Source organism: Pleurodeles waltl, chromosome 5 (assembly GCF_031143425.1).
Source record: "Pleurodeles waltl isolate 20211129_DDA chromosome 5, aPleWal1.hap1.20221129, whole genome shotgun sequence".
Classification (NCBI taxonomy): domain Eukaryota; kingdom Metazoa; phylum Chordata; class Amphibia; order Caudata; family Salamandridae; genus Pleurodeles; species Pleurodeles waltl.
In genome coordinates, this window is record NC_090444.1 from 683,543,010 (window position 1) to 683,569,197 (window position 26,188).

At 44.0% G+C, this 26,188-nt stretch overlaps 1 protein-coding gene across 2 annotated transcripts in view; it reads left to right on the forward strand.

The window, feature by feature from the left end:
• Nucleotides 1-26,188, forward strand: part of TMEM181 (transmembrane protein 181) — a 373,980-nt gene that overhangs the window by 200,789 nt on the left and 147,003 nt on the right. The window lies entirely within an intron of this gene.

Genomic DNA, 26,188 nt, shown 5'->3' on the forward strand with positions numbered 1-26,188 from the left:
TAGTATTGTGGGTGTGGGTGTGTGTGTATATATATATATATATATATGTTCGATGGCATGTGTAGCTGCAGATACACATGCTTTGCACATCCCGCCATCTAGTGTTGGGCTCGGAGTGTTACAAGTTGTTTTTCTTTGAAGAAGTCTTTCGAGTCACGAGATCGAGGGACTCCTCCCCTTTCGGCTCCATTGCGCATGGGCGTCGACTCCATCTTAGATTGTTTTTTTTTCCGCCATCGGGTTCGGACGTGTTCCTTTTCGCTCCGTGTTTCGGTTCGGAAAAATAGTTAGAATCTCGAAAAATTCAACGGTATTGTTTGAAGAGCTCCGGTGGCCCTTCGGGGTTTTTTCGATCCCCCGTCGGGGCCTGGTCGGCCCGGCCACGTGTCTCTTCAAGGCTGATGGAACGGACCCCATTCCGCTTCTGCCCAAAATGTCACAACGAGTATCCATATACAGATCAGCACCTGGTCTGTAACTTGTGCTTGTCTCCAGAACACAAAGAGGATACTTGTGAAGCCTGTCGAGCGTTTCGGTCGAGGGAGCCCTTAAGAGACCGAAGAGCGAGAAGACTGCAAATGGCGTCGGCGCCGACAGGACAAAGGCATTTGGAGGAGGAAGAGGAAAGCTTCTCCATCCAGGAGTCGGACTCGGACGAGTTCGATCCCGAAGAAACGCCGAAAACCGTGAGTAAGACATCGAAACATAAAACTCACGAGAAGACCACAAAAGCCCAGGGGACGCCACCGCCAACAGGCCATGGCTTAACCCGAAAAATAGGTGACCGTTCATCGGCACCGAAAAAGGGCACGCTTGTGTCGAAGTCATCCGACTCCGGTCGAGATACCGCTACACAGCAATCTCGAGCCAGAGACAGCGGCTCCGAGCAAGTTCGGCACCAAGACAGCGGCACCGAAATGGGTAGGCACCGAGAGATCACGTCGCCGAAAATAAAGAAAGTGTCGTTGGAGCCGAAAAAGGCTACTGAAAAGGTTTCCATTCCGAAACATCCAGCCTCGGAACCAAAATCGGGTTCCTACACAGAGGAACAGGGATTGTCCTCCCAAATGCAAGGGCATAAGTTCGGACAAGAACTAGAATCAATGGAGCCAGACTACACTCAAAGGAGGCTCCACATTCAAAAGGACACAGGGAAGATAAGCACTCTTCCCCCAATTAAAATGAAAAGAAGACTTGCCTTTCAAGATAAGGACAAGCAGCCGCAGGCAAAGGTGGCAAGACAGACAACTCCGCCACCATCTCCACCACCATCAATTCACACATCACCGGTAGTCACTCCACCACTGATGCAATCCCCAACGCATACTGCAATGAGTCAGGACGATCCCGACGCATGGGACCTTTATGATGCGCCAGTATCGGATAACAGCCCAGACTGTTACCCAGCAAGACCATCCCCACCTGAGGACAGTACATCTTACATGCAGGTGGTCTCAAGGGCAGCAGCTTTCCATAACGTCACCTTGCATGCAGAACCGATTGAGGGTGACTTTTTGTTTAATACACTATCCTCCACTCACAGCCAATACCAGAGCTTACCTATGCTACCTGGAATGCTAAAACACTCCAAACAGGTGTTTCAGGAGCCCGTGAAGGGCAGGGCCATAACTCCAACTGTGGACAAAAAGTACAAGCCACCGCCTACAGACCCTGTGTATATCACGCAGCAATTAACACCAGACTCTGTGGTAGTAGGGGCAGCTCGCAAGAGAGCAAACTCTCACACCTCGGGAGACGCACCACCTCCAGACAAGGAGAGTCGCAAATTTGACGATGCAGGGAAAAGGGTTGCAGCACAAGCAGCAAACCAATGGCGTATTGCCAACTCACAAGCACTTCTGGCAAGATATGATAGGGCTCATTGGGACGAAATGCAGCATTTCATAGAACACTTACCCAAAGAGTTCCAAAAAAGGACACAACAAGTGGTGGAGGAAGGACAAAGTATCTCAAATAATCAGATACGGTCAGCAATGGATGCAGCAGATACAGCTGCGAGGACAGTAAATACTGCAGTAACAATAAGGAGACATGCATGGTTGCGTACATCAGGATTCAAGCCGGAAATACAACAAGCCGTGCTGAATATGCCTTTTAATGGACAGCAGTTGGTTGGGCCGGAGGTGGACACTGCTATAGAAAAACTTTAAAAAGACACTGATACGGCCAAAGCCATGGGCGCACTCTACTCCCCACAGAGCAGAGGCACATTTCGCAAAACACAGTTTAGAGGGGGGTTTCGAGGACTAGCTACAGAACCCACAACCTCACAAACAAGGCCCACTTACCAAAGTCAATATCAGCGGGGAAGTTTTCGGGGACAATATAGAGGGGGTCAATTCCAAAAGAATAGAGGGAAGTTCCAAAGTCCCAAAGCTCCTCAAAACAAGCAGTGACTTCCAAGTCACAAATCCCCATCACATGACACCTGTGGGGGGGAGACTAAGCAAATTTTACAAACATTGGGAGGAGATAACAACAGACACTTGGGTACTGGCAATTATCTAGAATGGTTATTGCATAGAATTTCTCAGATTCCCTCCAAACGTTCTACCGAAAACACACAATATGTCAAAACAACACATGGATCTTCTAGGACTAGAGATCCAGGCATTACTACAAAAAGGAGCAATAGAATTAGTACCAATTCAACAGAAAGGAACAGGAGTTTACTCTCTGTACTTTCTCATACCCAAAAAGGACAAAACACTGAGACCTATATTAGATCTCAGAACATTAAATACCTACATCAAATCAGACGACTTTCACATGGTGACATTACAAGACGTAATCCCACTGCTCAAGCAACAAGACTACATGACAACACTAGACCTAAAGGATGCATATTTCCATATACCAATACATCCTTCACACAGAAAGTACCTAAGATTTGTATTCCAGAAAGTACACTACCAATTCAAGGTGTTGCCATTCGGAATAACAACTGCGCCAAGAGTTTTTACAAAATGCCTGGCAGTAGTAGCTGCGCATATCAGAAGGCAGCAAATTCTTGTGTTCCCGTACCTAGACGATTGGTTAATCAAAACCAACACACTAGAACGGTGTTTACAACACACAAAGTACGTCATAGAAACCCTACACCAACTAGGTTTTTCAGTCAACTACACATAATCACACACTCAGCCGTGTCAAACACAGCAATACTTAGGAGCAACAATCGACACAGCAAAAGCGATTGCCACTCCAAGTCCACAAATAGTACAAACATTTCACAATGTAATACAGGCCATGTATCCAAACCAAAAAATACAAGTCAAAATAGTAATGAAACTCATAGGCATGATGTCTTCATGCATAGCCATTGTCCCAAACGCAAGATTGCACATGCGGCCCTTACAACAGTGCCTAGCATCACAATGGACACAAGCACAGGGTCAACTTTTAGACCTAGTGTTGATAGACCGCCAAACATACACCTCGCTTCAATGGTGGAACAATATAAATTTAAACCAAGGGCGGCCTTTTCAAGACCCAGTGCCTCAATACCTAATAACTACAGATGCCTCCATGATAGGGTGGGGAGCACACCTCAATCAACACAGCATTCAGGGACAATGGGACTCTCGGCAAAAACAGTTTCACATAAATCACTTAGAACTATTGGCAGTATTTCTAGCGTTAAAAGCATTTCAACCAATAATAAGCCACAAACACATTCTTATCAAAACAGATAACATGACAACAATGTATTACCTAAACAAACAGGGAGGAACACACTCAACACAGTTGTCTCCTGACACAAAAAATATGGCATTGGGCGATACACAACCACATTTGCCTAATAGCACAGTTCATTCCAGGGATACAGAATCAATTAGCAGACAATCTCTCTCGGGATCACCAACAGATCCACGAATGGGAGATTCACCCCCAAGTACTACACACTTACTTCCAAAATTGGGGAACACCACAAATAGACCTGTTTGCAACAAAAGAAAACGCAAAGTGCCAAAACTTCGCATCCAGGTACCCACAGGATCAGTCTCTGGGCAATGCGCTATGGATGAGTTGGTCAGGGATATTTGCATACGCTTTTCCCCCTCTCCCACTCCTTCCATATCTAGTAAACAAGTTGAGTCAAAACAAACTCAAACTCATAGCACCAACTTGGGCAAGACAACCTTGGTACACAACACTACTAGACCTCTCAGTAGTGCCTCATATCAAACTACCAAACAGACCAGATCTGTTAACTCAACACAATCAGCAGATCAGACACCCCAATCCAGCATCGCTGAGTCTAGCAATTTGGCTCCTGAAGTCTTAGAGTTCGGACACTTAGACCTTACACAAGAATGTATGGAAGACATAAAACAAGCTAGAAAACCAACCACTAGACATTGCTATGCAAATAAGTGGAAAAGGTTTGTTTATTATTGCCATAATAAAAAAATTCAACCCTTACACGCATCTGCTAAAGATATTGTAAGCTACTTGCTACATTTGCAAAAGTCAAACCTAGCTTTTTCATCCATTAAGATACATCTTACCGCAATTTCAGCTTACCTGCAAATTACCCACTTATCTTCACTGTTTAAGATGCCAGTCATAAAGGCCTTTATGGAAGGCCTAAAAAGAATTATACCACCTGTTCCTTCATGGAACCTCAATATTGTCTTAACACGACTCATGGGACCACCTTTTGAGCCCATGCACTCATGTGAAATGCAATATTTAACATGGAAAGTTGCATTTCTAATTGCCATCACATCTCTAAGAAGAGTCAGTGAAATCCAAGCATTTACCATACAGGAACCATTTATTCAAATACACAAGCATAAAGTAGTTCTACGGACAAATCCAAAAGTTTTACCAAAAGTCATATCACCGTTCCACTTGAATCAAACAGTAGAACTACCAGTGTTCTTCCCACAGCCAGATTCTGTAGCTGAGAGAGCACTACATACATTAGACATCAAAAGAGCGTTAATGTACTACATTGACAGAACAAAACAAATTCGGAAAACAAAACAATTATTTGTTGCTTTCCAAAAACCTCATACAGGAAACCCAATTTCAGAACAAGGCATTGCTAGATGGATAGTCAAATGCATTCAAACCTGTTATCTCAAAGCAAAAAGAGAACTGCCTATTACACCGAGGGCACACTCAACTAGAAAGAAAGGTGCTACCATGGCCTTTCTAGGAAACATTCCAATGACTGAAATATGTAAGGCAGCCACATGGTCTACGCCTCATACGTTTACCAAGCACTACTGCGTGGATGTGTTAACAGCACATCAAGCCACAGTAGGACAAGCAGTACTACGAACTTTGTTTCAAACAACTTCAACTCCTACAGGCTGAACCACCGCTTTTGGGGAGATAACTGCTTACTAGTCTATGCAAAGCATATGTACCTGCAGCTACACATGCCATCGAACGGAAAATGTCACTTACCCAGTGTACATCTGTTCGTGGCATGAGACGCTGCAGATTCACATGCGCCCACCCGCCTCCCCGGGAGCCTGTAGCCGTTTTGAAGTTGATCTTCAACATTTGTAAATTTGTAAATATATCACTTGAAACTACATTATGTACATACATGTTTACTCCATTGTGTGGGCACTATTACTATAATACACAACTCCTACCTCACCCTCTGCGGGGAAAACAATCTAAGATGGAGTCGACGCCCATGCGCAATGGAGCCGAAAGGGGAGGAGTCCCTCGATCTCGTGACTCGAAAGACTTCTTCGAAGAAAAACAACTTGTAACACTCCGAGCCCAACACTAGATGGCAGGATGTGCAAAGCATGTGAATCTGCAGCGTCTCATGCCACAAACAGATGTACACTGGGTAAGTGACATTTTCCATATATATATATATATATTTTTGTATATGGCTGAGGATACATTGCCAACAGTGCAGAAACACACGCATGTTGCCGGAGTTCTAAGACGTGACAATGTATACGTTTGTACACTAAATGGTTTTTGAAATTGTCCACTGGAATCCATAAAATGTGTGACACTCCTGTTGCTAAAATAGAAACCAAACCTTTTTTTTATATTTAATGATTTAAGGCAGACATTTGAAACAGATATTTCAATATTGGACGTCTTCCATAATTGTACATTTGAATGTTAGATGTCTATTGTGTCCCTTTTGCAGTGAAAGAGTAAGCAAATAAGTGACTTGCTACTGTAGTTCTCCAGTGTTATCTTTCGTAGTTTTGCATGCTTGCATTTCCTGTTTCACACTGGGAATCCCTGTTAGATAATGTCAAATTGGTCATTCCTACAGCCCTCAGAACCTTCTTCTGTGCACCAGCTTTCTTTCCACCCAGGGCTCAGCTAGGCCTTGGAGTCACAAGTCCTGTAATTTTTTGTCTCCCTGGTGTGGGTAAAAGGACACAACTTGACCCTTGGAGACCAAGTGTGAGTTACAATCCCTGGGTGCCAGCAGGAGTCCTTGGAGGTTCTTTTTTCCCTAGCAACCAGACAGAGTCTTCTTTATTCAAGATGTTTCTTCTAATGTCCAGTTATGATGTGTGGAGGCAGGAGTGATGAGGTGCCAGACTTGACCTGCACACTAGCCAGTGAATTGAGCATTCACTATAGCCAGTCCTAGGTACCTTCTTCTAGAATTCCCTCTTCCTTTTTCAGCACTTCCTTTCTTGTGTTACTGCAAACTAGCTCAGAACCCAAAACCAGATTGGCTGTAAGTTTTTTCCAGCTGCAAGAGCCCACCCCCTGCCCTTAGCCACTTCCCTCTGTCAGTGCTAGAGCTGTTTTTCTCTCCTGCCATTGGTCGTAGTTCCTGACACCTCCATGTGGGAATTCCACTTCAAAGTAAGAACTGTGACCTCTGCCCTTTGTTTTTCCAGCTGTGTCTGTCCCCTCCCCCCAGTGGATAATCCGTGTTAAGTAGCCAGTTTTAGCACACCTCGTGCCTTCATGCTTCAGGAGGCAAAGCCATTGTATTCTGGCAAGGGGGTTGTTAGAGGCAACCATGGATGTGTAGTAATGCCAGTACTAAACCTGTTTGCTCTCAGGTAGCACTAAGTTTTTGCTTTTCCAAAGTTACTAGTCAACTAAAGTTATTAAAAAAAAAAAAGGTTTCCTATTAATTAGATTTTAAAAACTGAGTGAAAAATATTTCTTGATCTTTTCTGTAGGTCTCCTAATCCAAGGTAGAATATTTTGATGTATTTATATTTGTAATTAGGCCTGTTTTTGGCAAAAGGAGCTTTACTTTCACAGTGACAAACAGCTTTCTGTAACTTTTCACAGAGGAGACATAGTTCATCCAATATCTAGCATACCCCACTTTACTATAAACTATATTTAGTGCCCAGCCACAAGGGAACTTATCAAGCATATTTCAAGTATGACCAAATGTACTTTTTTTTTTTTTTTTTTTACCTGCCAAGGTTTTTTTTCCCCCCCATGCTCTTTAAAACTGCAACCCACCCATAGCATAGAGGTGCTCTCTGGAGCCGTAGGTGTTTATCGAGTTATGTAGGTGATGTAACCACTTATTACAGTGCACAGATGACATTGAATGTCATGCCACAAATGTAAGTTATACGCCCACTTACAATTGCATTATTGTGGAGTTTAAACAAGCCATTTTGTTAAGACCAATTTTACAGTACAGTTTTAGGGGCAGAACTCTTTGGTTCTCCGTTTCTCTCTCGTTCTCCCTCCCTGCAGTCATAATGCCAACAAAAATAGGTTCCAATAAAAAGGTGAACATTCTGTGGTGACCAGGTAGAAAAATGAGCTTCCTGCACTTACCCAGTGAAATGTTAACATAGCATTGAAAGCCATTTACTTGACTTCTCTGATCATTAATTCTGATTAACCTTAGTGTCGTAGTATTGTTTTATTATTTTTGCAGTCAAACTAGCTCTGGTTGTGTCTAGCAAGACACAGTCAGTGAATTCATTGTCCCATCATGTGTCGGCAGTGTGTTGTGCCATTGCACTCACAGGTGGGCTCCTTAGTAGGCATCTGCAAGGCATAAAAGTTATCTGAAGACATGTTGAATTTAATTCTTTCCAGTTTTTCACTGACTCAGAACCGTAGCCTCTTGGAAAAGGTTATTCCTCAGGTGAGTCATCCACCTCTACCTAATAGGATCTAGTTTAAACTTTTGTTGGTTATGCCTTCACAAATGGCTCAGTGCATCTTTACCTATACGTTTGCCAGTTGGATACTTTTACTGAGCCATATAGTGGTCAGCATCCACTAGTGCTGATATCAAGATATTGTTGCCTTTCCCAAGGTAAAGTGCTATTTCACCCTTAAGGATTGAGGGCTAGGGGCTTACACTAATCCTTGACATAAATCAGTATTCCTCGGTGCTGAAATTGACATCAATAGCGTTTTCAGTACCCAGTCATTTGCGTTGAAATGTTTCTGCACTACTCCGAGTGGTTCATTGTTTGAATCATGGGTTCTACCGTGCAAATTCTCTTTTCTTCTCTAGAGGAGATTGACCTTAAAAACGGACCTGCGTTTCCTAGCTACAGAATGAATCTGCGCCATCAAGGAGGTTGCATTCACCTTTTAAAACTGCATGTCTCTTTATTTGGTAGGGTTGGGGAGTTGTAAGTTCTATGACTCGTTTGTCCTTCTAGTTTCCCAAATTTGAGAGCCCACAAAGTACAGATCCACTGCTGTTCTTTTAAAGAGCCAATGGAAAACCCTCAATGGGGTGTGCTTAAATGCATGTCTCATTTATGCTGCTGTAAGTGTAGGATATAAATGTTGATAAACAACCTTGCAAGCTATGTAAGAAAGAGGCCGCAATCTTGATATTAATTGTGGCTGAGTTTCCATCCATTCCAGTATTAACAGTTGTTAAAGGCTCACCTTTATTAGAAGGCATATTCAGCATTGGTGAACAACTTTTTGAAAAGTTGAAAATTCTCATGATGGCACTTCATGTATCTTACAATGTCACACGTTTCCCACAGAGATGTCTCTGCAGCCCCTAGAGCTCGAAAATCCATTATGGTAGAGCAGTGGTTCTCAACCTTTTGACCTTCTCTTAATTTTTTACTGGATTCAGGGACCCCCAATGAATCACTGCTTGTTTTGAGAAGAGGTTCTCTGCCTGCAGTGCAGCAGCTGCTGTCCACTTGGTGTCCTGCTTGGCTGGGGTGGGACTACGTCCCCCTGTGACCACTTTGACCAGGAAGGGTGGGACAGAGGAGCACTGCTTCAAAGCGTCAGCACCAGCCCGCAGCACAGGTGTGTTTTGACAAGCGGCTCCCCACCTGCAACACTGTATCTGCTGTCTACTTGGTGTCCTGCTTGGCTTGGGTGGGACTACGTCCCCCAGTGACCACTTTTACCAGGAAGGACAAGTCAAAGAAGCATGTGCTCGAAAGCGCTGGCACCAGCCCGCAACGCGGTGGCTTTTGACAAGCGTCTTCCCGCCTGCAGGTCCTTATCTGCACTCCTGTTGGTGTCCTTCATGGCTGGGGTAGGACTATGTGCCCCAACGAACACTTTGACTAGGAAGGACGGAACAAAAGAGCACATGCTTCAAAGCCCCGGCACCACCACGCAGCACTGGTGTATTTTGACAAGTGGCTCCCCACCTGCAACGCCGCATCTGCTGTCCACTTAGTGTCCTGCTTGGCTGGTGTGGGACTACGTTCTCCAGCAACCACTGTGACCAGGAAGGGCGGGACAAAGGAGCACACGTTTCAAAGCACTGGCACGAACCCACAGCATGGGACGTGCTCAGGCAAAGACTGGGCCAAGACAGGCCTCTCTTAGCCTTTCATATACCAGAAGAGGCAGGACTGGGCCACCCCTCTTGGCCCTAATTTCAATTTTAATAGGTATTCATCTTCTTAATGGATTTAACCTACATCCAAGAAGGGCCAAGTAAAATTTTTAGCTGCTAAAGCAGTTAGCTGTATGATATAGGAGGAAAAAGCATAATCCGGGGCGGGGGCTCCCTCGCTCACACCTACTACAAAACTTACCTCCATTGACTGCATGCTGGAAAGAGCAGTTGGGGTTGTAAATACAGAAATCGCCCTCTCAGAGAGGCGATTATCGTTGAACTGAGGCTTGCCTCCCCTGGACTCCGGCTCCAGCTCAGAATCTCTTTTAGCTCGAGATAGAACACCTCATCAGCTGGGACCTCTTGCACCAGTCCCCTCAGATCCCCGCAGTAGACAACGTGAGGCGGGTGAAGTAGGTGGTAGCAACACTCTGTCACTCTGGCTACTAACATTAGTCCAAGAGGGGTACTCTTGCAAAACTGATTGGCAGGAGGCGAAGGCTTCTGATTTTGTGTACACCATTCATTCTAATTTGCAATAGATGAACTTGTGCAGTCTAGTGACTCGCACTCTTTCTCACTACCTCTCGTGATCTGTGAGAATCTTAAGGCATGCCTAATGGAGCTCTGGGCTAACTGTTTGGAGAATTGCCTAGAAAAATTGTGTGCCATTTTGAAAGCTAAACTTGCTGCTCTAGTGGCTCGCCTTGAGACGATGGACACAACTAGAGGCTTTAAAGGTCCCAACACTCCCAACCCTGAGTAGCAGGATGTCACCAGCTCCAGAGCCTCCACACCCATGTGTGTGGCTGGCACAGTCTGCGTCCGAATCTTCCACCATGCCCCACTTATCCTAGCTGCCTGATTACTCATCTATCCAGTATATAGTAAGGATGTTGGGGGGGGGGGGGGTTCGATAGAGCCAAAAGCAGGATGCAGCAGCCAGAAGGTGAAGGATTATCTTATTGAGCCAGCTATTGTGGCAGTCCTCCTTCCAGCTACCCTCAACTCCCCCCAGAGTGTACGCCCTTTGTGATTGTTCTTAAAGATGTTCCTGAGCCTCTTCTTAATGCAAATGAAAATTACGAGTCTCTGAGAAAAAAAACAGTTCACTGGCTAAAACTATTGCAAGATGTCCCCAGGACCTAGCCCGAGAAGTATAATTAGTAAGAAGAGTAACCTGGCTTGGCATCCAGATACAAACTGGCACTCTCCAAGGGTTTTTTTTTTTTTAAAAGATCTTCCTCCCCCTGTTCCAGACAATGATGTGCCTTTGTTTTACTGCAGTGCTGGCACCTTTAGGAACACAACTTTTAACATTCGTACAAAAAAATATTTTGATATCTTGTCCTATTCTGCAACTTGGTGCTACTGGGCTGCATTCAACTATGAGAGGCCCACAGGGTGCCCTTAGTGACGTTGCGTTAAGCACTAGCACACATTGTTTAGCAAGTGGACTTCTGACCACCTCGTAAAGCAGTCTGCTCCCGAGACTTTGGAAACTAGTACTATTGAAACTCCCTTAAATCTGGCTGGTCACCAGGTTTAAATAGCTGGCGCTATAGCTTCCACAAACGTGATCACCCCTGTGGGGCCACGCATCCATTCTGTAGACCGATCTATCCCAGCGGAGAAGCTTTTATTGTCCTCCATGCCAAATTTGCATTCCACAGCTTGGAACATACTTTAATGGAATCTTGCCGATCTTAGCTCTAAAATGCCAGATCCTGATTGGGTACATTAATTGATTTGATATTTGCCTGTTGTAGGAACCATGGTGTGTGAGCAAGTCCATAGGTCGGGGTGCCCCACGTTTTGTTGCCCAGCCACCTCCAGTGGCAGGGGCCAGTCGGCCAGTGGACTTATTACCTGGGTCAAAAATTCACTTGCCTTCCCCATCACAAGGCTCGATATAATGGTTTTTTTTTAATGTAAAGGAAGAGGAAGAGGAAGATGCAGCTTTGGGCATTTCTCAATTCGATCTGAACCCTGTAAAAAAAAACTTCTCAGTAGTTGTCAATCAGTTGCTGAGCTTATCCCTTCATTGCGGCCTTAGGGCCTTTAATGGCAGGTCAAACTCGGATCTTAGAGGTACCTACACCTTCAAGCATTGATTGCAAAGGAGCCCTAATTACTATAAACTTTTATCTTTGCAGCTATGGCACTTTCTATTAGATATAGCAGTTATAGAACGCTTTGATAGTGATCACCACTCTCTTAATCTGGCTCTTAGTGGGCCAGGGTCCTTTCTTGGCCAGGGTGATACCGCCAAGATTGGGGCACAACTGGCCCTTTTCAACAGTAAACAAGCCTTAAAATGGGAGGTTGTTTGCAAGGACCCAAATGTGGTGTGTAAAATCTTTGGCCAAGTGGTTAACACCTTGAAGGCCTTAGCCCCTACTGGGTCTCGTACCCTGACCCTGTGTTTGTTGTACAATTTATGAAGACATGTTCAATTGTCTTGGTGGGTTGGTAAGTAAAGATAGCTGTAAGGCTGCCAGGCCCCATTCTTGCTGTGCATTTTACAATAGTCGCTGTAGGAAGTTAAGGCAAGCTCTCCTGGAAAGTTTAAAAGCTGGAAGTAGAAGTGACATCCCTAGAGCTAGGAAAGTCTATAAAGAGGCTCTTACTCAGGCTACAAACGAATGGGAACGCAATCTAGGGGAGGAATTGGTTCAAGCGGTCAGGGCAGGGGATTCAAAATTATTTGGGGATTTAGTGGCTCATGGTAAACGTAAAACTTCTGCTAATGCAGACTTTAATCTCCAACCTCAGACACAGGTGGATCATTTCCAGAAGATCTGTGCCGCTAAACCTGTATGTGAGAATAGTGTTGTTGTTGGTGAGTCTTTCTCCTTTGTTGGTACCCCGCTCTCCTTTTAGTTCAAGGATATCGTGGCGGCGATTAAGGCGATCCTGTTGCAGAAGGTGCCAAGTCCTGATTCCATCCCTGGGAATCTGTTTCAGACAGAACCTTACATTTGGGCCTCGTACTTCCAGCTGATTTTCCACTTTTTATTGGAAGGTGGCCCCCCATGCCTGTGTCATTGCAGCCCGCTGAGATCGTACCAGTTTATTAACAACAAACATTTGCAATGCAATAGGTCTCGCATTTTCTTTAGTTTGAACTATTGGTGTTGTAAATGCATAGCTGGACTTTTTTTGCCACAGAACTTTGTCATCCCTGCCGCATAATTTTGTCTTCTCTGCCACATAATTCCAGTGGCTCTGCATATAACTAAAGCACTTCCATTTACATTCTTCCTCTATATAGTTATGCAAAAAATTAAAATATTGCCCCAGAAAACAAATTCATGCAATAAAAACAAATGAAGCAACAGGAAAGTCAGTTCTACTTGTAAGCAGATAAAACCAATTATTTCACCCAAAGGTGAGTGGAGTTGTTTGCATGCAGCAAAAACAACGTTAACATTTTCCACACTGATATTTATTAACACAAGAGCAACCTCCCTTAATGACTCTCAATTATACACTGCTTATAGAACCTATTTGAACACCCATTTCTAACTAAGTCTCTTGGGAATATAAAACAAACAAAATCAGCTTATAGAAAGAAAGAACATTTGAAAAACAGCATACTAAGAGTTATTGAAAACAAACGCAGAAGAAAACTCAACTGACAATGAGAACATTCTAAATCGCAAATGAACTTAGATATGAGGTGAATATAAATCAGCTTGACAGCTATGCAGAGGTGTGCGGGGTGGAGAATAAAAGAAGAAACATGTAGGTTGGTCGCCAGGAGGGTCGAGGGCTTCACCTTATCTTGACAATGTCATACTAGTATGAAAGGAAAGATAAAAACGACTGGTTGGGAATATGCACAAATTTACCAACATATGGAGGCGAAACCAGATGTCTGATACTGTGTGTAACGAGCAAGACTTCCTAAACCAGCTTCTAAGGGATGAGGCATGTTATGGGCGGGCAACTAAGTAACATAAACCACCAAAGAGCCTGTGACACTCAGACTATGTAAGAGGTAAAGTGGATTACTGAATATGTATGTATTTTCATTTCAAAGCCATCTTAAACCCTGTTGTCTAATTCATTTTGAAAAGTACCGGACGTCACAACTTTTTTTTCTCGAGATGAAATGTGCTAAAACATGACGTGACTTATGAGCTAGGAGTATCAGTGCCTGTGCCCAAACAAAGAAACTCACGGCACCCACCAGATGGAAGACGGGCGGCAGTAGGAGGAAGCTGACTGGGACAGTCTCAGTGTTACGATTGCGTATTGCACTTCTAACCGCTGCGGACTGTGCCTTGCTCAAAGTCACTCCACTGCCAACATTGAGTGAGGGCATAAAAAAACAAGCAACGACGTGGAAGGGGTGATGGGCAGACAGAAATAGAATAATAGGGGACGGGCGGGAGGTGCCATAGCGCCTCTCATTTCTGAAGGATGTGCTTAATGTTGAGATATTAATTCTCCATTGGTTGTAAATATAATTGGATTAGAACTGAGAAACAAGCCACTATCTCTGAACCATGGTGGACTTGGAAGTGTCCGTCACATGCTAGGTAAAGTCCTGTGTGTGACTGGCTCTTTCCCAGCCCGAAAGACTTTTTGAAGAACTTATATGCAAGGTGACTCTACCCAAAACCACCACTTCTTCCAGAGACAGTCTCACGTGACAGCTTTGCTGGCATTCAATGTGTGACACTCGACCGACTCCACCCAAGCCTCATCTGTCTTTCAAATGCATCAGTCTGCATGTGACTGACTTCTCTATCTCTTCAGCCGATTACAGGCATTACTTTAGTAACTGACTGACGTTTCCCCAGTCCTCTGAGCCGTTCAGAGACACTCAGACGAATGGTCACTGACTCGCCTTTTTAACCAGCCTTCCAGCAGAAGTAACTTAATATGTAAATGGCTCTTCCAACCCAGTGGATTTTGTTTTTCAGCAACTCATAACTATTGGATGTTAAGCACCTTTAGACAGCAGCAGAATAACGTTTATGTGCCATTGTGATTTATTGTGTTTTATGTGGTTCGTGCTAGCTCGTGGCTTTACTAACCAGGCAGAGACAAAGCAACATGCCAATATGGATGACATTACAGAAACCCGTTATGACTTGGAAGTGCTGTCTTTTCTAGTATTCTTCTATTGATAAATTAAGATGGACCCCTTGAAGCACCTGCTGTACAGAAGCTGCATCGCTCTGGGGCTTAGAAAAGGGCCGTTGTGGGGCTAGGAGGGGGCAGCGCTCGAGGACATTCTAGTGACTGGGACGTAAACCTGGTAGGGTGACCACCCGTCCGTAAATTTCACGGACTGTCCGTAATTTCGCCCTGCTGTCCGTTGTCCGTGAAGAAAGCTTTAACGGACGGCATTTGTCCGTAATTTTAGCTTTCACCTAAAGGGCAACGGAGGCAAGGAGAAATTACCGGCAGAGGAGTTTCCCCAGCTGGGCTGGAAGGCAGGGGGTCTCCTGTGCTCTCCTAGGGAGGGAGGGGCAGACAGATAAGAAAAGGCCTTCTTCCCAGGGTGTCTCCTTCCCTAAAGACATGCAAATGTGGGCAACTGGTAAATCTTCAAATACAAAGGGGCTTGAAAACCTACATTGACTTTACTAAAAGGAGTCACTTGAAGTTTTCTGGTGGCAAAGATATTTCTTTCAGAGAGGTATTGTAATGGTGTTCCAAGGTGAGCTGTGGAGTGTGTGGTTTTAATGGAGTGTTATAATTTTTTTATCACTAGGTATAAACTGTATATTATTCAAATCTGTATTTGAGAAGCACTTTTTTTTTATTTGACCGAAATGTATTTGCGCATTTTGTAGCAGCTTTTATTATGATGTAATTGTATTTTTCACAGTTCTTTCAAGTACCTCGGTACCTCATAGTACTAACAAACATTGGCAAAGCCAATAGGTCTCATCTACGAACGAGTTAATGGCTTTGCTAATGTGTTTTAGCCATTAGCCATGTTATACACCAGAGTAGCTGCTGTTCAGCATGGCTTAAAGCTAGTGGCATAGTGGTTTGGAGTGGAGTAGACTAGCATAGGAGCAGTGGCGTAGAGCCCAGTGGTGCAAAGTACAGTGCAGTGGGGTACAGTGCAGTTGTTTATAGTGCGTTAGCGTAGAGTGCAGTGGTTTAGAGTGCAGTGGCATGGAGTGGCAATGGACAGAGTAGAGTGGCATAGAGTGCAGTGGAGTAGAGTGGCATACAATAGAGTAGCAGAGAGAGCAGTATTGTAGAGTGGTGCAGTGGCATAGATTGCAGAGTAGACTCACATTGCAGGGAGTGCAGTGGTGTAGTGTAGAGTGGTGCAGAGTAGGGCAAAGTGCTGTAGAGTGGAGTGATGCAGAGTAGAATGGCTTAGAGTGCAGTGGCATAGAATGCAGTAGTACATAGTACATTGGTGTATAGTATGGTGGTGGAGAGTGCAACACTGCAGAGTAGAGTGTCAGTGCAGTGATGTAGAGTGGAGTAGAGTGGCACAGAGCAGTGGCGTAGAGTACAGTGGTACAGAGTAGAGGGCAGTGGCGTACAGTGCAGTTGTTTAGAGTGCATTGGCGCAGAGTGCAGTGGCATAGAGTGGCATGGGGTAGAGTTACATAGAGTGCAGTGGAGTAGAGTGGCATACAATAGAGTAGCAGAGAGTGCAGTAATGCAGAGTGGTGCAGTGTCATAGAGTGCAGAGTAGACTCATGTGGCATAGAGTGTAGTGGTGTACAGTGGTGCACAGTAGAGTGGTACAGAGAATAGTGCCTAGAGTGCAGTGGCATAGAGTAGAGTGGTGTAGAGTGCAGAGTTGCAGAGTAGAGTGTCAGTGCAGTGGTGTACAGTGGTACAGAGAACAGTGGCATAAAGTACAGTGGTGCAGAGTAAAGGGCAGTGAAGTTGTTTAGAGTGCACTGGTGTAGAGTGCAGTTGCACAGAGTGGCATTGGGAAGAGTGGAGTGGCATAGAATGCAGTGGAATAGAATATATTGGTGCAAAATGCAGTAGTACAGGGCAGAGTGGTGTAGAGTATAGTGGTGGCCAGAGCAGTGTTGCAGAGTGTCAGCTTGCAGTGGTGTAGAGTGCATTGAACTAGAGTGCACTGGTCAGAGTGGTATAGAGTACAGTGGCGTAGAATAGATTGTTTCAGAGTAGAGTGCAGTTGCATAGAGTGGAGAGGTGCAGGGTAGAGTGCAGTGGCATAGAATGCAGTGGCACAGAGTGCAGTGGCATAAAGTAGATTATTTCAGAGTAGAGTGAGGTGGCTTAGAGTGGAGAAGTGCAGGTTAGAGTGGAGTTGCATAAAGTGGCATAGAGTGTGATGGCATAGAGTAAAGTAGTGTAGAGTGCCGTGGCATAGAGTGCAGAGGTGCAGAGTAGATTAGAATGATGTACAGTGTATTGATGTAGAGTGCAGGGGCATAGAGTTGAGTGTTACAGAGTAAAGTGTATAAGCTTAGAGTGCAGTGGTGTACAGTGCAGCGTTGCAGAGTGGCAGAGAGTGGAGTTGTGCGGATTAGATTGGTGTTGCCTAGACTGGAGTGGTATGGCGTGCAGACGAGCAGAGCGCAGTGGTGTAGAGAGGCGCAAAGTGCGGTGGCTTTGAGTAGAGTAGTACAGAGTAGAGTACAGAGGCATAGTGTGAAGTAGCATAGAGAGCAGTGGTATACTGTCGAGTGGTTCTGAATGGAGAAGAGAACAGTGGCATGGAGTGGTGTAAAGTGGAGTGATACAGAGTAGGGTGCAATTTTGATATATTCTGAAGTCTATTCAAATGTTGTCATGTGATAGAAAAAAACTCTTTCCTAACCCCAGTATCCAGCAAGATTGTTGCATAAATCCTCTCACTTTGAAGTCAGAGAAAGGAAAGTAAACACTAAGTTCCCACCGAAGACAGAGCCTGACATTTGACTTTGTTCTTTGAATGCACAGCAAATATGATGAGATAAGAACAAGATTTACAGGCCTGTTTACAGAAAGGGAGCACTCGGCAGGATACTGTAAAGAAGGTTTTGGCAAGGGAAGGGACGAATTCAAGCTGCATGGCCTAAAACAAATAAAGCCAGCAAATTGAAAGCAATAAATTGTGAGTTACAAACCACAAGGCCAATGGCAAGCAACGGACAGAATGCATTCACAAGGAAGCACTATGAATTTACTTAAAGTGACAGCTGTGGGATACTTTGTGTGGAAAGTCCAGTATTTTAGTCCATATCTTGCAGAGGTTTGGCTACATCAATCACCCAGGTAATATGACAAGAAGACCTGGAGTGGTTTCCATGTTGCAGGATAGGTCTGTACACCCATTCTATCAGTTTGCCACCATTTCCTATGGTTCAGAGCTTCTGGCACACCTCTTGTAGGGTTAGTGCTAGGTAGCAGACATGAAATAGGGCATTTAATGATTATTTAAGATGGTTGTAAGTAAGGAGTTGACCGGGGTGAAGATGGTAGTCTGCCAAAAGGGTTTATAAATTTAGTAGATCACTGTTCAGAAACAAAGTCCCCAATTTTAAGACACCTGCAACATGCCACTGATGGAGTTGCTCTGAGCACAGCCATCCTGTGCGAGTGGGAAGGCTTAGCAAAGGTAGTGCAGGAGCATAGGGTTTCTTTGTGTCAGTGAGTTTACAGGTTCTGGCAAGGCAAGAGAAAGCCATGCATGATAACCCCGGATGGTGATCCATAGAATGGTCAGTAGGAAACGATGAGCAGTGCATTAAGCCTTTCTTAAAAGTCTTCACTGGTAAACCCCATCTCATGCAGGGAGGTGGGCAGAAGTCCAATGGGTGGCTCACTGGCTATCTGCAGCTGAATAAAAGCATTCTAAGTCCAGAAGATCTAATCCACCCGCAGTCACAGTTAGCTTTAGAGTGGAAAGAGCTCCCGATGGTGCCGCAGTGACCAAATCAGATGTGTAGCCTGTCTGAAGAAAGAAGGAAGGACGAGCAGGGGAAGGTTTGCAAAATAATACTATCATTGGGCTAGCACACCATCTTCGCTAGTGCCACATGGCCTCTACAGAAAGCAGAAGAGAAGACCAAAAAGCAAACTGGGCTTGGAGGGACCGTTCGCTCTGCCAAGATTTTCATCCTGGAAATCAGTGTAAGAATGGTAGATATTAATCACTAGGTATCAAAAGGTAACTGGTTCCCAGTTCAATCTGAGATCTAATTGTGTATGAAGGCGAAAACAGTGCCATATGTTAATGAAACACTAATAAAATTTTAAAATTTTGTTTGTGCAATTTACATCCCAAATATTTTGAAGATTCTATGTGTACTTGACACTTAGGGATAACCCAGATCTCTAGTTTAGCTTTTGCTCAATTTCAAAACCATATAAAGACATGGACTAAGTGGGCAATTGCCTTGCACAACCTTGCAAGGGGTCTGGCCCCTGCTCACCCTTCACAAGCACTAACAGCGAACCATTGCACCAGAAGAGTTTGCCAAGGTGGATGGGTGTTGATTGTTCAACCACTTGACAGTGCCCCTTCTGTTTCGTTCCTGTGTGCAGACAACTCCCCAGGTACCCAATACCTTCAAATAGTCTTGGTGGACCCATCTTGTCTGATTTTAGGAATTGTCCCACCTTGTTCTTCTCTTGTTTATTTATCCAGTTGGTAGCAACAACCCTTTGAATTACTTGCCGTGGATCTCCCATTTGATCTCGATTTCATCCTACTCTTTTATTATCTTTGATTGGTAGTCCGGGCTCCCATTTCTGAGATAAATGTAGAGTCCCAAACATACACTCTAGTGCAGTGAGACTACAGACAAGTTATGGGTACATCACATCCTGTCATTAGGTGTGAGACTGTCACCCACACCATCTGCCCTGCCTCTTTAAAAAAAATTAGGTTGAAAGTCCATGGGCGGTGGAGGTAAGCCAGATGTTTTTATTCAATTTGTTTAAACTAGCATAAGGTTAATTACCTTTATGTTTCCCAAACTGTTTGCCAGGGGTTTTGAAATGTTCAGAAACATAATCAACATTTTGCTGTTACTTTCTCTTCAGGAAAGATCGGGTAGATTTGGGTAGGGGTGATGGCCTTGCTGTGAAGGGCATTAATTTACTACTGAACAAGGACATAATGTGACACCTGAATGTAGCACACCAGGAGGCAATCACAAAAGGTCCACAGTGAATAAATAGTGCTATGTTGAAAAAGAGTACATAAATGCACTGACAACATAGTGAGGCATGGCCTCTCTTGCGTGTGTCTGTAAAACTGACGTTTGTTCTTGAATTTTTGTCCTGAATTTTGACCCTTTGTCCTGAATTTTTGTCCTGAATTTTGACCCTTTGTCCTGAATTTTTTACAGTCCTGTCCAGAATTTGCCTCAATGCCAGGTGGTCACCCTAAAACCTGGGCTTCTGTTCCGTGTACCAACACATCATCAGCTTGTGTAACGTCAGTAGTGGCAGCTGTGTGTGTCACAGCAGTGCCCAAGGCATGCCAGGTGTCGATTGTTTCATTTCCTCATTCACGGGTGGCAAAGCTAAAGTTTTGGTGCAGTAAATCGGGTATTCTGACCGGGGTAGGAGTGGAAGGACTGTGATGCAATTATATTGGGTGTGAAGTGCTGAAGGGTGTATGTGAATCCAAGGCCGGACTCCCTGGCCCAGTGGCACAGTGGAGGAGAGCTGACCTGTCAGCTGCCTGTATAGAGGGAGGCGGTTCAGAACTTGAGCCTAGAGCTGGCTTCCAGAAGAGAGCACTCACTGCACGCACTGCTCGGAGGAGAGTGAACAGCAGCCTTTATGTTACTGCAACCATCCACTGCACGCACTGCGCTTCAAGCCCTGCTCAGAAGGAAGTGAGGAGTGGCCCTCAGTGCCATTGCACCGTAACACTGCATGCACTGTGCTTCAGGCCCTGCTCAGAAAGGAGAGAAGTGCGCCCCCAACCTAACTGCCCTCGTGTTCAGTACAGACAAGCATGAATGCACCATCACCCACAGCAGCCATGAGCAAGAAGGGAAGACACATACGAGAAAAAATAGTTCTCTTACAGAAAAACACATTGGCAGTCGGGCAATTATCCATGAAACAGGGTCGGTCCCCAAGGTGGTAACAAAACCGCCCCAAGGCTGAACAAAGGTAAAGCATTTACCAATAACATTAGGGGATTTTTGCAAGGCAAGCCCAAGAACGAATGAAAGTGATGGATATGAGGTGGGAGTCGTTAAAAGAAAACAGATAGATAACAACAAGTCGGAAGCAGCGCTTGGCGCCGCTACGCTCAGCCTAAAAAGGCTGTAAAGATGACCAAGGGAATTATAGATCGATTAGCCTCATTGACACCACCCAAATACTCCTCTTCTGTCGTATCCTCTAATCCTAGAGAAGTTGCAAGAGTCAGTCAAGGATAACTCAATCCTCTCTGATACGCCAGCAGAATTCAGAAATGAGGTCAGTACAGTTGATCAGATCATCCACTTTTGTAATCTGTAGTGGAACACTGTTAAGCTCGACAAAGGCCACTTGTATGTGGTCTTTGTTGACCTGAGTTGAGCCTTCGATCCCATTCCGAGAGCCAAGCTTGTGGTGAGTCCTAAAGCAGATGGGTGTCCCTTCTAATCTTTTGGTGGTTTTAATTAGACTGCATGGCTATAGCACAGCTTGTGTTAGATGTGAGAGTAATAATGAGCTTATAGACCCTTTTACCATTGAGACTAGCATCTGTCAGGGCTGTTTATTGGCTCCAACATTGCTTACATTATACATTCATGACCCTAGTCCAAGCTCCTGACTTCCTTGGCAGTGATCCACCAAACTTGGGTTTGCATAAAACATCGACGATGCTTTTTGCAGACAACACTCTTAATTAAAAAAAACAAAAAAAACACGTCGCTTGCAGGCAATAGTAGATTGCTTTCTGAGCTTCTGCAGTGACCGTGGCCTTGAGTTCAATGTTAAATAAACCAAATTTATGGTGTTCTACCCTTATAATGTAACCAGGGCAAATATCTTGGTGGAGGGCATGCCTCTTGAACGTGTGCAGGAATTTATGTAACTGTGGTGTGTTTATCACACAGGCTGAGCTTGTTCACACACATCACCAAGGGCATTCTGAAACTCCAGCAAGCTTCTGGTGCTGTGTCTAAAATGTGTAAGAATGCTTATGCATGTTCCCTGCCTCCAGCGGTGGAGATTTACAGTCTTAAAGGGAAACGCTCTGCTATGCATGATGCGGAACTTTGGAATTGGACGACTTTTGTGAAGTGTAAAAAAAAGTTTGTTAGGATCTTCAACATCCTGCAGAGAGCTCCCCTTATCCCTCAACTCTTGGAAATTGGCATTTATCCCAATAATCTGAGCATCTTGTCGCAACCCATTAGGGTACTGGCTTAGGTCCATGGTCCACAGACGAGCTGGAACCCTTTAGAATTTCACTCAAGGCTCTTAAAAACAGCAGGCTTTGAGAAGATTCCTTGGCTTGCCTATATAAAGACTATGCTTCACGAAATAGGGCTGCCCTCCCTCTGGAAAACTCCGGATTTGTTAAAACAGGTCTCCCGATCTCTGATAAAAGACTGTCTAAAGGAATACCTGTGGCTGAGGGAGTTGATGTGTCAAGGTGGAGAGCATGACAGACCTTTTCTTAGATGTGACGATCACTCCTGGTTACCAATCTTTTTTTTTTTTTTTTAATATATTCTCCAAAGAGCCATCCCATTACAGCTTCACCTAAAATGGAGGTGTGGGATCCTGCTCTTGAACAGTTGTTGCATAAATTGTGGGGGTAAATTACTTTAGTTCACCCAAATGCCCTTCTTGTAATCTAGTTGAAAAAAAACATTACATCACTTAGCTTTCTTTTTCCCGCTTGTGCTAGACCACGTAAATGTTGGCTTAAACTGATGTGCAAGCTCCTGGGCTTTCGACAGTATTGGTCTGCTTTTTGTATTCTTCGCTCCGACACTAGAGAAGTGATCGTTATTGCCCTGTCAAAATTTCTGTACGCTGCATGACTCATTTGCAGTCGATGTATTTAAACGTAAAGCGTGGGTATGGTCGAAGCAGCACCTTCTCAAATAATATGAGATTTATATTTTGCTTTTTTTTAAATAGTATACCTTTTATTTATCTGTTAATAATATTTAATTTTCTAAGGAGTTATGGATGCCTAAGTATGCCTTGCGGACCCCCACGAATTCCTGAAGTACAGGTTTGAGAATCACTGCAGAAGAGCATTTTTTCCAAAAGTTAGTTTTCCGTATAGAGGGGTCCTCACTTGTTTGACCAGGACTGATTCTGATTAATTTTGTCTACTTCAGGCTAGATATAGGGGCAGTCACCATATGTTAGAGAGCAAGCTTTAAAAACCATTCAGTATTCTGTGTATTAACTGCGAATCCTTCCAGTGGTTAGCAGGCTTCATATTGAACCTGCATTTTACATGCAGCACAAAAAGAGGATTTTTGTTTTTTTAGATTTTGGCAAATTGGGACCCTTGCTGTAAATCAGCGGGCCTGATCCCTCTCAAATTTCCTGTTTCCCCCACCTTATCGAGAGTCTTCACACTGCGAGATTTTCGTTTGGCAAGTCGGAAATCTTTGTCTGGAATCCAACATTGCCAAGAGTATCACCTCTTTGAGACCTACCATGACTTGGCAGCCTGCCAGACATTACATTTCTGGCAAAAGTGCTCTTGCCGTCAGCTAAGCAGAAGCATTTCATGAGAAAATGCCCCACAAGAGTGGCAGGGAGCTTAAATTGTGGCAGGTGTTGTGCCCCGTGGTGTCACGTGGTGAGAGGAAGCAGGTGGGGCCTTTGTTAACCAAGTGAGCTGCGGACTGTCTGGCATATCCTAAATGAACCCTCAAGTTGGCAGTGTTTTTGGAGATCTGTTGAGCTGACTGATGTTCGTAGTCCTAAAACAAATTTGAATAGGCAGATATTCTTGTAGAATTTATGACAACTCTCCTGTTATTTACTTCAGCAGGCTTCAGGTGAGGGCCAGAGAGCCCATTATTGGGTTCTTGGAAGTCTACAGGTTTTAACTTATCATTACCCCAATACGAATCCGTAGTGGTTCCTCATGTATAACTAACTAGTTTTTGTACAGTGTGAAGTAACTACAGCTCTTTGAGATTTTACTTACAGTTGTATATGTCGAGCAGAGCTCTTCTTGAAAGACACAATGAGAAAAGCGTCCATTTATGGTCGCATCTGCTGGACCAGTAAACCCCTTTGCTGATTACTAATCCATCCCTTTTGCACTGTATGTATATTCCCCACCACTGTACTTTACAACAGTCTGGGTGTCTCCTGGGGTACAGAAGATTTTGAATTCAGAAAGAGCCCAGTGGACAAAGGAGGAGAGTATGGACTTTTTCACACCTACCTTACAATTCTAGGCAAGAAAATCTATGTTTATTGTACACAGGGGAGGCAAGGCTGGGCAAAGCAATTGGCTCTAAAAGGTCCATCTGTGTAGCTTAAGTAGATTTTCTTCATATCCTTTAATAGCTCGTGGCTGAATAAAGTATAAACATGTTATGCTCTGCTAACTTTAAAATCCATGTTATAAGTGCTTCACCGAAGTACCCTTGTAAAAAATCAGTGTACAGACAATTAATATTTGCCATCTCCCAGTGTAAGGTAAGTGAACGGTGAGAGTATCAGGGCAGTCCTACGTTAACAGGAACTGAAGTGGGACTGAAGGTACAACTGTTTCAAAGAAAAGAACATAAGTCGAGAAGGCGTCCTGCGATAGCAGTGATGATAAAATACATTTCATTGTTTGAAGGTTGAAGCTCTGGAATCATCACTGGTTGACTGGCTTTTTGGGCTGCCCAAGGAAGATAAACTGCTGCGGAGAAATACTGTTAAGAAGTGTTCTCGTTTTCCATGTAGAAGTGGTGCTAGAGAACAGCTCGGTCTTATACCAAACAAGGAAAACCACTGTCTAGTTTGGTTCCAGCAGCATTGTGCTCAAATCGATTCTGAAATGTACTCATTGCATGCTTCGTTCTGTTATCTTAAATCGGTACAAAATTGAGAGCATTGTGGCATGCCTAAGTGAACTGAAACTACCACAGTGTGAGGGGGATGCGATATCTTGTTTGCAAGTCGAAGCTTAGGAAAACAGAAATATATATATTTTTTGTACCAAATGTACACGTCCCTTCGTACAATCTTGAGGCCTGATGAGTAGAAACCATGAATTATGTGTAGAGACCAAGATACCTTTATACATCCTACATTGCCTTCTAAAGACGCAAGGACTCTGTTCTGTTTCCTTAAAACCCTATTATTATTCTGAGCAGACACACACTCAAAAGGCTCTGCATATTTAAATGAGGGTTTTTCTAAAGTTATTTTATAAACAAAATACTAGGTTAATAGGTTGCCATGTTTGTCTGCTTTCTGGACTATTGCATCCACTGAAGTTGTCAGTTTTTGAACACACGGTCAATCTTAGCATGTCCATTGAGCCCCTTGAGACTGATGAAGTGAGGACCAATGATCTGAATAGCATCTGTTAAGTAGTGCCGGTAACCCCCTTGAGGATAAAGGTGTGCTTCACAAATGCACGTTTTGTCATGACTGCATTGACTTTTCACAAATATTCAAATCTTATATTTTATTCCAATTTGCTGGACGCCACAGAAGGACTGATAAAACCTATAGACATCCTAGAGTTTAAAACAAAGTTTCCCCTCGTTTGGGGTGTATGGTAGCAAATCCAGATCAAGACATAACTATTCCAAATGCTCAAACATAGATTGTGGTAACGCTTAAGCAAAACAGCACAGAACGTTTCCTAGGTGTTTGCCTTCAAAAAGGGTGTCTAAGATGAGGCCCTGTAGCATTGTGTAAGATGTAGTTGCTGCATCTTTTATTGCTTTTTCAGCCTTCGGGTAACAGAAAAACGGTGACTAGTGTTTTGAATGGTGTAACCTTTCATTTTAACAAGTCCATTTTCGTTAAGGTACTATCCTGACATTATGGCTTTTTGCTTTCATTAAAGCTCTTCGGAGAAACTCTCCTTGTTCCGAATGCCGCAGAACAACTTACATGATAAGATAGCAGGATAGCACTTACAGTGAGGAAGCAGTCCCTCAGCGCAGACCAGTACCTGGAAGCTACACACTTCAAAAAGAAATACACACAGAAAGTGGTACTGGTCAAACAAAGCAGCCCACATGTTCTCAGGTGTGTACCTTTAGTTAGGCTGCCTTCAGAAAAACCTCACAACATTGTAGTAGATGGAATCCAAATGTTTTTTAATTAGATCAACTATTGTTACACAGTGTATTTGTATCTTAGCAGATCCAAGCATCTTAGGTTTTCATAAATGCTGTGTTGGCGGCAACACCTCTCCACTTTAGTTTTCACCTAACTACGTTCTTAACCTCCGATACGTTGCTGATTGTACATGGTCTGGCATCTCTGCCCCTC